The sequence below is a fragment of the Protopterus annectens genome, chromosome 17.part0, assembly GCF_019279795.1.
Source record: "Protopterus annectens isolate FY-2018-M chromosome 17.part0, PAN1.0, whole genome shotgun sequence".
In the NCBI taxonomy this organism is placed as follows: domain Eukaryota; kingdom Metazoa; phylum Chordata; order Ceratodontiformes; family Protopteridae; genus Protopterus; species Protopterus annectens.
This window is the reverse complement of record NC_056751.1, coordinates 251,855,691-251,870,361: the sequence shown is the minus strand read 5'-3', so window position 1 is coordinate 251,870,361 and position 14,671 is coordinate 251,855,691.

The window sequence follows — 14,671 nt, the reverse complement described above, 5'->3', positions numbered from 1 at the left end:
ACAGTTTTGACACCATTTTGTATGTTAAACATTTTTGGCAGGAATTTTTCATACATATATAATTTATTCCTTGTTGAAGATTGAGTTATGCTGTTTCCAATCATTTGGGGCTGAAACTAGCCTTTGTTTCTTAAAACTGGAAGACTTTTATGACAGGTATTTTGTCCTTTGATCTGTTACTGAAACTAATGTCATTTTACTCAGTGCATTATTCAGAATAATATCCTAGCAAAAACAGATTGTAGATTGTTATTTAGAGGGCGAATAGTGGGTTATGTCCATTTTTATTGGACTGACTATGTAGCCAGTATTTGGTATTGATCTGGCTTTGTCCCCTGACTTGATGGACTCTGATATGGTGCCCCCCACCCCTACTGTCTGCCCTTTGTGCACCTAAAAATATAAAAGTAAATCAAGAAATATGCCTTAGCCTATAATTTGTGACTCTGCAGTAGCCTTGGGCAAGTTGTCAGACCACTTGGCTTCTTTTTCCTCCAGGTCCCGTGGTGTGGTGTTAGTACCACAACTGTGCATGACACAAGGGTTTAACACATCCTTCAGAGCTGTACCATAGCCTGGGTGCAAAATCTGTTGCTATTGTTAATATGTCTGCCCCGGGGAGTGTTCTACTAATGTAGTGCATGCTGGAAAGAGACAGAAGACCCACCACATTGCAGGGGAACAGTGTCTGAGTGTGTTTCCATGAGCTGGTGGCTATGGCTATATCCACTGATAATTCACTGATTACAAGATGCAAACCTGGGTTATGAGTAATGCTGGCACTCCCAACCCCATTTAACCACCCAAGGATCCTTATTGTGAAGGAGATCAGGAATCTTAGGTTTTGGAAGTGTCAGAGTCTGATTACTCAGTTTCGTCTGAGGAATAACAGGTTCAGAAACCCGAACAGATGTTTTCTTTTTCTCAAATGGTGACTAGATTTAGGGATGTTTTCATTTGAGAGCAATCATTGCCAAGCCTTCAGATCAGCAGGGTTTATGATCTTTTGGAGGATGAGATCCCAGCTGTGGAGACCTTCCTTCCATTGATCCCAGCAATTGAGGATGTTTTTAAAGAAAACTTGCAATTCTCCTCTGCCGAATGAGTCTCTGCCTAAAAAAAAGTGTTTAAGAAATTAAGTGTGAGACTTCCAAGCCACCTGTTAATCCTTCTTCTTTGTCCCCAGCAACCTCTTACAGTAAAAAGACTGCCTTCATCAAACTCAGTCCCTTCAGATAAACTAAGCAGATGGCTAGATTCTCGGAGAAAGAAGTGTTTAACTTACCAGTGTTTTTTATGGAAGTTTGTGTTAAGTTGCATGTATAGTTTAAATGAGTCTGCTGCATTGTTACCTGCCGAGCAAAAAGTCTTTGTCAAAGATATTGTATCCAGTGTTTTTCAAGTGTCCAAACATGCTTTAAAGAGTGCCTTGGAGGGGGCCAATACTGTTTCTGGAAATGCAGCAATGCTTAGTGGCACAGCCAAAACTTTTCTGATGAGTTAAAAAATGAGACCATGAATGCTCCTCTTAATTCTATTGTATGTTTGGTACAGCAGCTAATCATATCCTTAAACACTGGGATGACAGAGGCAAACTGATGCGAGGGGTATCAAAAATGTTGTATATTCCAAAGTTTTCCCTCCAGTAAGCAGGATAATATATTGTGATCCAACAAACAAAAGTCCCAGCCAAATAAAAAAACAAGGCACCAAAAGGAAATGACAGGATAAGAATTCTGCTTACCTTAGTAAGAGGGGTTCCTTTACCAAAAAGTATAACCCTTTTTCTAAATTATGAGTGTGCTGAGGGGTGGCACCCATCTTTTTCAAGCCCCCCCCCCCTTGAAAGTTAGCTTTCAACAGGGTGGTCTGGCTGTTTATGATATATGGGTGCTCAACATCATTGGCAGAGGTTACAGGTGGCAGTGAAAGAAACATCTGCCTTTCATGGGAGTTCCCCCTCACCCGCTGGACCAGACTTTGTTATTCCCTCCAATATTCCAGCAAATGCTGTCTCTCCTATGAAAAGAATTAAAGGTTTCTACTCCAGAATTTTCCTGGTTCCCAAAAAAAGCTATCATGGAGACTGGCTGTGATTTTAGCCTTACTGAATACATTTGTCAAGGCCCCCAAGTTGAAATGCTCACCCTGCAGCCAGTGCTTTCTCTTTTGCTAAACCACTGCTTCATAGTGATTCTGGACTTGAAGGATGCATATCATCACATCCCCTTTGCTCATCACTTCAAGCAGTTTCTGAGATCTGTTGAGTCTAGTTCACACTATCTGTGTTCTCTACATTGCCCTTTGGGCTATCCACTGCACCTAGAGTGTTTAACAGATGTCTGCCTTGGTAGTGACTCATTGTCAGACTGTTGTCATTCACATTTTTCCTTCCTTGGTTACTTGCGCATCTGTGCATAGTCTGTACCCAGGTGTTTGTAATTGCTGGCGAAGGTCTCAACCTTACTCTCCCAGCTAGGGTTCAAATTGACCCTTCAGAAACTGTGCCTGACACCCTTGCAAAGATTTATCTTCCTGGGGTGCTTAATCGACATCAACAAAAGAATGTCCTTTCTTCCCAAAGACAAGATACTGTTTTACCAGGTGGTGTTTTAAGAATTCTGCAGGAGGAAAGTACAGTTTTGTACCTACCATAAATGTAGATGTCCGAGAGGAATGCATCTGCAGTCCTAACAAATGGGTTGTCCTGCCTCAGGCAGCCCTTCGGTCGGCCGGATTCCAAAGTCTGGGTCTGGCCTCGGCTGATGTCGCACTTCACCCGACGTCACTGCTACTGTCGATTGGGTATAAAGGCATCAGCCAACGCCATTTTCCTCAGTGTTTCTTGCCCCAGATGCCAGGTGCCCTCTAGGAAGGCTAAATTTGGATAAATGCAAATGATTCCAAATAGTATAGAGCAAACAACAAATAAACATGTATGTACATATATACAAACAAATACACCATAATAGATTCCCCCAGCTAGCTACAAGATGGGCAAATACCCTAGGAGTACCACAGAGGGGAAGGAGGGCGGGTAATCCTGACTGCAGATGCATTCCTCTCGGACATCTACATTTATGGTAGGTACAAAACTGTACTATGTCCTTCAAGGATGCATCTGCAGTCCTAACAAATGGGTAGAATACCATAGCCAAACTGGGGGAGGAGGCACTAAGAAGATTATGGTGTAGTTAGGATCCCTTGCAAAACCTGCTCGGGATCTGGAGTATAAAGGCAGATTATAATGCTTGGCAAATGTATGCACGGAGCTCCAAGTAGCAGCCTCTAAAATGTCTTTGGTAGCCACTCCTCGTAAGAAAGCTGTAGTAGTGGCTGTAGCCCTTGTGGAGTGAGGTCTGATGTTTTCTGGAGTTGTCTTCCCATGAAAGGAGTAACAAAATCTAATGCAATTTCCTATCCATTTTGAGATTGTCTGTTTTGAAATTGCTTTTCCTTCCATTCCTGCTGCATATGCTACCAGAAGCTGGTCAGTTTTTCTATTGCTCTTGGTTCTGTCCAGGTAGTAGCGCAATTGTCTGTGTACATCCAAGGTGTGCAGTAGTCTTTCCCCCCTGTTCTGTGGGTTGGGGAAGAATGTTGGTAGGTGGATAGCTTGGTTCAATGATACCCTGGAGACCACCTTTTGCATAAAAGTAGGGTTAGTTCTCAAGGACACTCTGTCCTGATGGAAGACAAGGAAGGGCTGTACTGCCATTAATGCCTGTAATTCAGAAACCCTTCTTGCTGAAGTGATTGCAAGCAGGAAAGCAGTTTTCCAAGATAAGAACTGTAATTCTGCTGTTGCTGCTGGTTCAAAAGGGGGAAGAGTTAACTTTTCCAGCACAAAGTTCAGGTCCCATGTAGGCAGAGGTGGCTTCCTTGGAGGCTTTACATTTTTGATTCCTCTCAGAAACTGCCTGAGTAGAGGATGAGAGAAGACTGGAGGATCCATGTTTTATTCTGCTGAAATTGCTGATGCATGAATCTTGATGGAAGAGTAAGACAGGCCATTGTGGAAAAGTTCTGCTAAATATTCCAGGATGTTAGCTATGTTTGCCAATGATACATTTTCTCCTTTTGCTGCACTCCAAATGAGGTATCTTTTCCATTTTGCTGAATAAGTCTTCCTTGTGGAGGGTCTGCGAGCCTCCAGGATAATGTCTTTAACCCTCTGAGATAGTTCTGGGTTATTTTGTCTCATGTAAGATTCCAAGCAGCTAGCTGTAGTGTTTTCAAGTTTGGATGCAGGATCTTGAAGTTGTTCTGTGTTAGCAGCAGAGGAACTAGAGGTAGAGGCCATGCGTGTGTCCGAGACATACTTCTCAGAAGTCGGTACCAATGCTGCCTCGGCCAGTCTGGAGCTATCAGTATGATCCTTGGGTGCTCTTCTTTGATCTTCAGTAGCACTTTGTGCATCAAAGGTAGAGGTGGGAATGCATATGCTGTTAGGTTTTCCCAACTGAAGGATAGGGAGTCCACCTTCCAAGCAAGTGGGTGGTATGTCCTTGTGCAGAATTTTCTCAATTGGTGATTGTGTGGGGATGCGAACAGGTCTATTTCTGGTAGCCCCCATTTCTCTGTAATGGTTTTGAAGATGTCCGGATGCAGCATCCATTCGTGGGCATCTGTGGTAGTTCTGCTTAATGTGTCTGCTAATATATTTTCTCTTTCTGGCACAAATAAGGCCTGGAGCTGAATGTTGAGGTTCAGGGCCACATTTCACAGGTCCATTGCCATCCGGCATAGAGGATATGAATGTGTGCCTCCTTGCTTGTTGATATACCACATAACTGTGGTGTTGTCCGTCCTTATCAGCAAATGACCCTGTTGAAGAAATGGTCTGAATGTCTGAATTGCCTGTTTCACTGCCAGCATCTCTTTTTGATTTATGTGTAGGTTCAGTTGATCCTGTGTCCATAGGCCTTGTATACACTTGTCTGCCATGTGTGCCCCCCAACCGAGGTCTGAGGCGTCCGTGGTGATAGTCTGGCTTGGGTGAGGGCTGTGGAAAGGCAGTCCTTTGTTCAAATGACAGGCCTGAGCCCACCACAGGAATTCTTGCTTCAGGCATGGAATTATTGGAATTTGGGTTTCTAGGCTGTGCTTGTGCTGAGACAAATTCCTTGGGTACCATTGCAACTTCCTCATATGCAGTCTGGCATGTGGGATCAATATTATGCAGGATGCCATGTAACCCAGGGCTTGCAGGATTTTCCTTGCTGTAAGCTGGTTCTGAGTTGTTAATGCCTTGAAATAGAGTGGTAGTTGCTTTTGCTTTTCTGCTGTGAGAAATGCCATTTGATTTGATGTGTCCAGTTCTGCACCCAAGAATGTAATCATTTGGGATGGTACCAGCCTTGACTTTTTTATGTTGACTGTGTATCCCAAGGCCTGCAGTAGGTGAATAACTTTTTCCAAATCTTTTGTTAATTTGATCTTGTTGTCCGCTTGTAGCAGGCAGTCGTCCAGGTATGGATAAATTTGAATTCCTGAAGCCTGCAATGAGCAATTACTGATGCCAGGCATTTCGTGAATACTCTGGGCGCAGTAGATAAGCCAAAGGGCAATGCTGAGAATTGATAATGCTCTGATCCTGCAAGAAATCTGAGGTATCTTCTGCAATCTGGTCGAATAGGGACGTGCAGGTATGCCTCCTTGAGATCTAGAGTCACCAGCCAAGCCTCCTTGCCCAGCATGGGAGGAAGGTGCTGTAGGGTCAGCATTTTGAATTTTGGAACAATGAGATATGTGTTGAGAGCGGACAGGTCGAGAATAGGCCTCCATTGGTTTTCTTTTCTTGGCACCAGGAAAAGTCTGGAATAAAATCCTTGTCCTTGTTCCATAGCCGGTACCTTTTCTATAGCTCTCATACTTAGTAAGTGGTTGATTTGTCCTAGAGCGTTTGTCTTTTGGTTTGGTGGTAGGTTTGGCATTCCTCTCTTCCTTGGTAGAGTATGGAAGTGAAACCTGTAACCTTTGTCTATTGTCTGTAAAATCCATTTGTCTCCTGTAATGTAATGCCAGTTTACTGAGAATAAGGCTAGCTTTCCGCCTAAGGGTGCTTCCAGTTGTTCCCTGGTAGGCGGTAGCAGAGCCAAGTCACTGTGACAGTCCTGTGGAAGTGGTAGTAGCTGGATCTGCGGCAGTACTTCTCTGGTTGTTAGGCTGGCACTGACGTCCCCTGTAGGCACCTCTGGATTGACCTCTGCCTCTTGAGCGCCTATTTCTGCCTCTCTGTGCTCTAGTGTCTGGAAAGGACCAATTCTTCGAAGGCCAATTTCTACTAAACCTAGGAGGCTGGACCTGTAAGAAGTCCTTGACTGTCTGGACAGATTTTGCTTTTTCCTCCACCTTCTTTAACACTTGCTGTGCAGGGGAGCCAAACAAACTGAGTTTCTCCATGGGAGCATCTAGGAGCTTTGACTTTACATGGTCTGGTAAGGATTGCTCTTTTAACCATGCATGCCTTCTGATCACTGTACCAGTCATAGCTGATCTAAAGGAAGCCTCCAGTGCATCATAGCCGCATTTTAAGGAATGATTACTGACCTGTTGAGTGTTATGTACCAAATCCTGAAGGGACTTACGGTCTATAGGTTCAGGAGAGGATAGTTTTTTATTTAACTGATCTAACAAAAATTCCTGATACTGAATCATGTGGAATTGACAGTTTAAAGCCCTAGCCGAAAGAGTAGCAGAAGTATAAACTTTTTTACCCCATCTCTCTAATGCTCTAGATTCTCTTTCAGAGGGGAGGGGGTTTTTGGCAGTTGCTACAGCTTTGGGGCCTTGAGAAATAGTTTCAGGATCAGCAATAGGAGCCTTATACAGGTGATAATGTGTGTCCGGGACCCTGTAGTATCTGTCAGGCTTGTCAGGGGCAGTACAAGCATCATTGAATGCATCATCCACAACTGTTAGTACTGGAGGAATGGCTAAAGGCCTATGCTGTGGCAAATGCAAAAAGGTCCTGAGCCGTTTCCTAGAATCTGAAAAATCCTGGCCCTGCCATTGAAATTGTTCCCTCATAGCATGCAAGGTTTCCCCAAAAGAAAATTCCTCAGGAGGAGAGGCAGAAGGAATGGAGTCTTCTGCATCAGAATCCTCATATGGAGAGTAAGGGCCTTCTGGAGGATTTGAGTTTTCTGAATCATCAGAAGAATAATCCGTAGAAACTGGTTCAGGGGGCTCTGCTCTAGGCCTCTTCTCTGGAGGGGGATGAGAGGCCCTGTCAGGGTGAGGCTGGGATCCCCTGATCAAAGTGATGAGATCCTCTGCCAGGCTAAGCATTTGGGAACTAGAGCTAGGCCTGTGTGAGGGGGTTTTAGAAGGCAAGGCCTTAGAAGATTTAGCTGCTTTAGCCCTAGAGAAAGCCTTGATAGACATGGATGCAGGGGGCCTAGCAGCTCCACGTGCAGGAGTAGATATGTCTAAAGGAATAGTATCTGATAAATCCTGGGTTCCTGCTACAGCAGGAGAAAATTCAGTAGCAGATTCAGCCATGCTGTGTGAGGCCTCGGCTGCAGGAGGAATGCTTTCGGCCGAAGGAAGAACCGAGGACTCTGTTTCAGCCGAAACCGAGACACTCGTGGTTGGCTTAACCGTGGTTTCGGCCGAAACCGCGGACCGCGAGTGTCGGTCCTTTTCCTTACGCTTTTTAGCTAATTGTGAAGTCGGAGTCTCCGACGGCATTTTGTAAGCAAAAGCGGGACCAAAAAACTCCTCCGCAAACTCCGACCGACGTTTAAGTGTCCGTCGGTTGAAGGAAGCACAGGCTAGACAAGCTGCTACGTCGTGGTCTGGGCCTAAGCAAGGAAGGCAGTAAGAGTGGAAATCCTTATGAGGTATTTGTTTCCCACAAGTTAAACAATTATTTACTTTTTCTGACATCGGCTGAGGCAAGAAAGAGTCCCCAACGGGGTACTTAGCTTTTTAGAAGTCTTCGGTAGTAGAAATCTCTGGATCTGACCGACCGGCACTTGCGAACAGCTTCTGCTTCGGGCACCGCACAGCAAGAAAGACTGAGGAAAATGGCGTCGGCTGATGTCTTTATACCCAATTGACAGTAGCAGTGACGTCGGGTGAAGTGCGATATCAGCCGAGGCCAGACCCAGACTTTGGAATCCGGCCGACCGAAGGGCTGCCTGAGGCAGGACAACCTATTTGTTAGGACTGCAGATGCATCCTTGAAGGACATCGGCATCTCAGCAAGAGAAGTCATAAAAATTCTAGGACTGATGCCTTCCATGAGTTGCATAATATCACTAGCTCTTCTCCACATGAGGAATGTTCAGTGGTATGTCCAACATTTTTGGACCCAACACTTACATTCCATGGAATCCCAGCTGTCACTGCTGCCGTTCATCAGACGAGAGTTACAGTGGTGGGGAGCACAGTTTAATATCAGTGTAGGACTTCTCTTTTTCCTACCTATTTTAGTACAGTATGTCCAGACTAATTCTGACTTCTCTTGAGCAGTTTCAGTGGGAGTGCAAGTACAGGCCACTTGGAGCACAAGGATGCATGGAAGTACATCAATATCAATGAAATTTTGGCAGTGATATATGCCTTGAATGTTCTTACCACTGTGGACTCCAGGTACCCTCTTTGTGGTTACAGACAGTATTACAGTGATGTGGTACCTCAATAAACAAGGGGGGTAAGATCATACCCTCAGTGCCATGTGGCAGTGATGAGCTAGGAGCTGGCTTTACAGCATTCTCTGACTCTTCCGGTATTATGCATTCCGTCAGAGCAAAACATTGGGGCAGACAGACTAAGCAGATCCGGGGCAGACTCGCATGTGTGGGAGCTAAAGGCAGTGCTGTTCCAGGATCTAGTCTAAATGTGGGGAATGCCTCAGATCTGATGCCTCCTTTCAAGACAGGCAAGTGGAGGAATTCTGTTCCAGATGACTTGTAGCCATGCTTGGAGGACAGACGCATACTCATTTCCTTGGATAGGAATGTTCCTGTATGTATTTCCACTGATTCACAGGGTACTTCTAAAGGTACAGAAAGAAATGCCAAAGATCATTGCATTAATCCCTGTTGGCTCAGGCAGTCTTGGTTCTCCCTTCTAATGATATAGCTCATAATCTGGATTTGCTCACACGGTCTCAGAAGAGACTGATGCACCCAAATTTGGAGCAGCTGCAACTGACAGCCTGGATGATTCAGTCCTGACTTGGTTTAGGTATTTGTTTTATGAGGATGTGCAGCAGGTGTTAATGTAGGGTAGAAAACAAGATACTAGAAAATCATATGTTTACAGATGGCTGAGGTTTTCTAAGTGGTGCCTAAATGGGAGCAGAGGGTCCCTTGAGGTTAACATCCTTCTAGTCCTGAAGTATTTGTATGAGCTACTTCAGGATGACTTGTTATACGAGTCCATTAAGGTCCATTTAATATCAATCTCTGCTTGTTTTCCAGTGGATCCCCATTTCTTCTGTTTTGGTAAAGCAACTCATGAGACCCCCTTGCAAGCAGATTGCTCTTTTGTGGGATCTCAACTATATTCTGGAAAAATTTACCTTACCACCTTTTGAACTGGATGCTCAGGCTGAACTGCAGTTCTTAACATGGAAAACTGTTCTGTTTATTGCTCTGACATCTGCAAGGGAAGTCTCTGAGATGCAAGCTCTTATGGTGGGACAGCCTTACCTGATTTACAAGGGGGATAAGGTTTTGTTACAAACTAATCCCTTTTTCATGGCAAAAGTGGTCTCTGAACTCGCTCTCAATGAGTCTCTTAACCTCCCAGTGTTCTTTCCAGAACCTAAGAGTAAGGGAGAAAGGATACTTCATAACTTGGATGTGCACCAGCAGTTCAGGTACCACCTTAACAGGAAACCCTTGAGGAAGGCCGAAAGGCTTTTTATTTCCTACATGGGGAAGAAGGGTCAACCTGTCTCCAAGCAAACCATTGCTTATTGGTTGCCCTTTGATAGTTTTTTTTGTTACACCCACCATGGTAAGGTGAATCGAGGCAAGGTAAAGGTACAGTTCACCAGGGCCTTCTCCTCAGTGGTGTTTTGGAAATGAGTAGATTCGAAGTATTCTAGAGATAGCAACTCGGTCCTCTATCCATAATTTTGTGAAGCACTGCAAACTGGATGTTTTTTCTAAATCCAGAGAAAGCTTCTCTAGAACCATTCTCCAGGGGCTGCTGGACACATCCTTCCTTCTCCAAAGTTGAGAAGGCTTTGGAAATATGCCAGTAAGGCCGTGTGTTTGTTAAACATAGCACAGGTGTGTAAGTCCTACTTACCTTGTAACAGTAGATGTTCATAGAACACACTGCCTTTCTGACAGTAGTTGCCATTGAATTGTGTTTAGTGGCCTTTGTTTGTTTCTGTGGTGTTTGGTTTGGAACAGTAGGTGTTTGCCAAATTTGCATTTTCATCTTCTCACTCTGCTGGACTGTAGAAAACTGAAAAAGGGTCCTGTCTGTGGGTCTGAAAAGCAGTCCCTGTACTGCCAGATGATTGATCCGTCACACCCACAGACAGGAAGTAGGTGGGACCCCGAGGTTTGGTAGAACAGTCAGATGAAGTGTAACAGGGTACTACTACCCCATGCCAGTAAGTCAGTGTGTTTTATGAACATCTACTGTTACAGGTAAATAGATCTTTTCCAACTGTGTTTTTCACCTCTAGGCTTATATCATCCATATCACTTCACCCAAGGTGGATATCAAGTAGCCCACTGCTGTGCAGTATGTGCTAAAATGCTAAACTGTGTCTCCTTTAGGGGTGTGACCCTTTTTAATGAATCAGTCGGTTAAGGTATCAGTATAATGAATTAAATCATCATCATTGTCCATAAGCCATGAGGTGTTTACTACTTGATGCCTTATTTTAGCTTCATGTACTTTTAAACATACTCTAAGAATGTATTAATCCATTGCCACCTGCTGGTTTTATGGGCTTGCAGGAGGAGTGACCATTATGTACTGTCCTTGTTTTTACTTTACAAACATCTACAAAATGCTGTTGAGTTCAGGTCCACAGAAGGAGACAACTTAAAAAAACGTTACAGTTGTTTTTAAGTAATTACAGAATATATCCAGTTTACACAAACTGACATGTCTAGCAAACATAATATCTGCAGTGGATATAAAAAGTTTATACACCCCAGTTAAAATGCCAGTGTTTTGTGATATAAAAAATGAGATTAAAAAAAAAAATTTCAAAACTTTTCCCACCTTTAATGTGACCTATAACCTGTACAATTCAATTGAAAAACAAACAAATCTGTTAGGAGAAAAAATATAAAAAATGTACAATAAACTGATTTCATAAGTGTGCACACCCTTAAACTAATACTTTGTTGAAGCACCTTTTGATTTAATTACAACATTCAGTCTTCTTAGGTACACACCTGCCATCAATTAAAGAAACTCTGATTAACCCCAGATAAAGTTTAGCTGTCCTAGTAGGATTTTCCTGACATTTACAGCTGCCTGCTACAGCAAAAGCCATGGTTCGCAGAGAGTTTACAAAGCATCAAAGGGATCTCATTATTGAAAGGGGAGAAGGGTGTAAAAAAATTTCCACAACATTGGATATACCATGGAACACAGTGAAGACAGTCATCAAAAAGTGGTGAAAATATGTGACAACAGTGATGTTGTAAAGAGCTGGACGTCCCTCCAAAATTGATGAAAAGACGAGATGAAAACTGGTCAGGGAGTCTGCCAAGAGACCTACAGCAACACTGAAGGAGCTGCAGGAGTTTCTGGCAAGTACTGGTTGTTTACTACATATGACAATCTCCTGTATTCTCTGTATGTTTAGGCTGTGGGGTAGGGATGCAAGACGGAAGCCTTTTCTTGCACAGAAAAACTTCCAGGCCCGGCTAAAATTTGCAAAACAATACATCAAGTCTCCCAAAATCGTGTGAAAATGTGTTAGGGTCTGATGAGATCAAAGTTGAACTTTTTGGCCACAATTCCAAAAGGTACATCTGGCGGAAAAACACCACATCATCACCAAAAGAACATCCCCACGGTGAAGCATGGTGGTGGTAGTATCATGCTTTGGGGTTCCTTTTCTTCAGCTGGAACTGGGGCTTTAGACTAGGTGGAGGGAATTATGAACACTTCCAAATACCAGTCACTTTTGGCCCAAAATCTTTAGGGATCTGCTAGAAAGATGAAGAGGAATGTCACCTTTCAACACAACAATGACCCCAAGCATACATCCAAATCAACAAAAGAATGGCTTCACCAGAAGAAAATTAAAGTTTTGGAATGTCCCACAGAGCCCAAGCCTAAATCCAATAGAACATTTGTGGGGTGACCTGAAGATGGCTGTGCACGAGATGCCAGAGCAATCTGACAGATTTGGAGCGCTATTGCAAGGAAGAGTGGGCACATATTGCCAAGTCAAGATATGCCATGCTGATAAGATTCCTACCCAAGAAGACTGAATGCTGTAATTAAATCAAAAGGTGCTTCAGCAAAGTATTAGTTTAAGGGTGTGCACACTTATGCAACCAACTTATTGTACGTTTTTTATTGTTTATATTTTTCCCCTAACAGATTTTTTGTTTTTCAATTGAATTGTACAGGTTATAGGTCATAGTAAAGGTAGGAAAAGTTTTGAAATGGTTTATTGTGGTCTCATTTTTTATATCACAAAAACCTGGCATTTTAACAGGTGTGTGTAAACTTTTTATATCCACAGTTATAACATGGTAAAGTATATTGTATGACTTCAAAAAGTTACTTATGTATGTATGGGCTATCCGCAAATGGTTGAATATTTAGAATTTAGGGTAAATTGGTTGAATGATTATGTAGATGAACTTTCAAATCATTGAATTTTGAATGATCGAAGGTTTTGTGCTCAGTACGTTTTTGTTCAGTTAACGCGGTCTGTGTAGTGATTTTGTGTATACATACATAGGTTCACAGTGCTGGAAGTTAAAGATAATGGCTTCCCAAATAGAAGTGAATACTACTAGTGCTCCAGGTTATTAATGTGTGCTATATATGAAATAGTAACATTGCAGAGGCTGATGGCCTTATTGAATATCGATGGCTGTTTGTATTGCAGTGAACGCGATGTAAATGGTTTGAGTTATTGGACTTGTGTACTTAAATTGAGTGACAAATGTAAGGGACAACTTTTGACCATAGCAGTGAATGGGGAGGATATGTTGAGGTCTACAGCATACTTGCATGCAGCAGACCCTACAGGAGTTGAGAAATGTATTGACAAGGTAGATATCAAATTGCATGAATAGAAGTCATTTGTTTTGTCAGTAGTTGTTGAAAGTGCCATTATTTTCTTTGCCTAGTGATGTAACTGCTCATCAGTGACTAGGCAGAGAAAGAGGTAAATGATTGGCTCAGTGCTAATCATAGCTCACTTGGATCTTAATTTGTCAGTTTGGCCTATCAAATATGGTGATTTTGCATAGAAGTGCTACATGAATCCAAGTGTAATTCGTACTGTGCTGCTGTTGACTACTACATAAAATGTGGATTTTTGTAATGGTCCCATTTGGTTAATGAATGGGATGTATTCGTGTACGGACACTGGTATGATGGCAGTCATGTACAGTAGCTAATTTTCTAACTGATGCAGGAGGATGTAAAGCACTACTGTTTGTGTATGCTGTGATCAGTAAATCCTGTTAAGCATGCAGTACCATGAGGAATTTGTTTTTGAAGTGTGTGAATCTGTCAGCTGTTCATCATTTCAATTTATTTTGTAACTACTGCTTTGTGGAATGTGAGGAGAAACATTCTGAATGCCGAAATTAAGGGGTGCTGTTTTCACTTCTTGCAAAATATTTGCCATAAAGTACAGAATGTGGGATTGTTCAGTCCTTATGGTAATTCTGTGGAGTTTGCTTTGAAGGAGTTGGTCACAGTATGTTTTTTGGATTGTCCTTTATGTGGCATATGAAGAACTTGCACACTTGTTTCCAGCAAAGGCACTGTCTTATTGAAGTATTTTGAAAATTATTACTTAAATGAGCATGCTTTACCATATAATGAGGATGCTGATGTTTTAGATGTTTGCTGGCATATAGACCATTTTACAAACAATATAATTTGCTTTTGTCAAAGTGCAAAAGAGAATTGAAAATGTACATCTACATTTGCAAGCTGGTGTGCTTGCAATGCTAAAAAAAACATGAGTTAAAGGGAATATATTAGTTTTGTGTTGGATAGCAGACTTTTTGAAGTGCATTGCTTTAAACATATTTCCAAAAAACAAATGCTTGGTGCTGATACCCCAACCAGAGAACAATGATTGAGAAGCCACAAAAACAAAAGAACTCTGGAACGGTGCTGTTATGTATCCAAAAATTTTAATAAAACTCTGCCATAAAAACATACAAACTTCTGAGAGGTAAGCGCTTTCGGGTGTTAACCCTTCATCAGACAAAGGTAAAATGGTGCAGAACACAATTTAATAAGAACACAGTCAATGAACAATTAGTGAAATCAATTCAGTAAAAAACCCGCCTATTTTTTAAGGTGGGTTTAATAGGAACAACATCATTATTTTGTCTGATGAAGGGTTAACACCCGAAAGCGCTTACCTCTCAGAAGTTTGTATGTTTTTTTATGGCAGAGTTTTATTAAAATTTTTGGATACATAACAGCACCGTTCCAGAGTTCTTTTGTTTTTGTGGCTTTAAACATATTT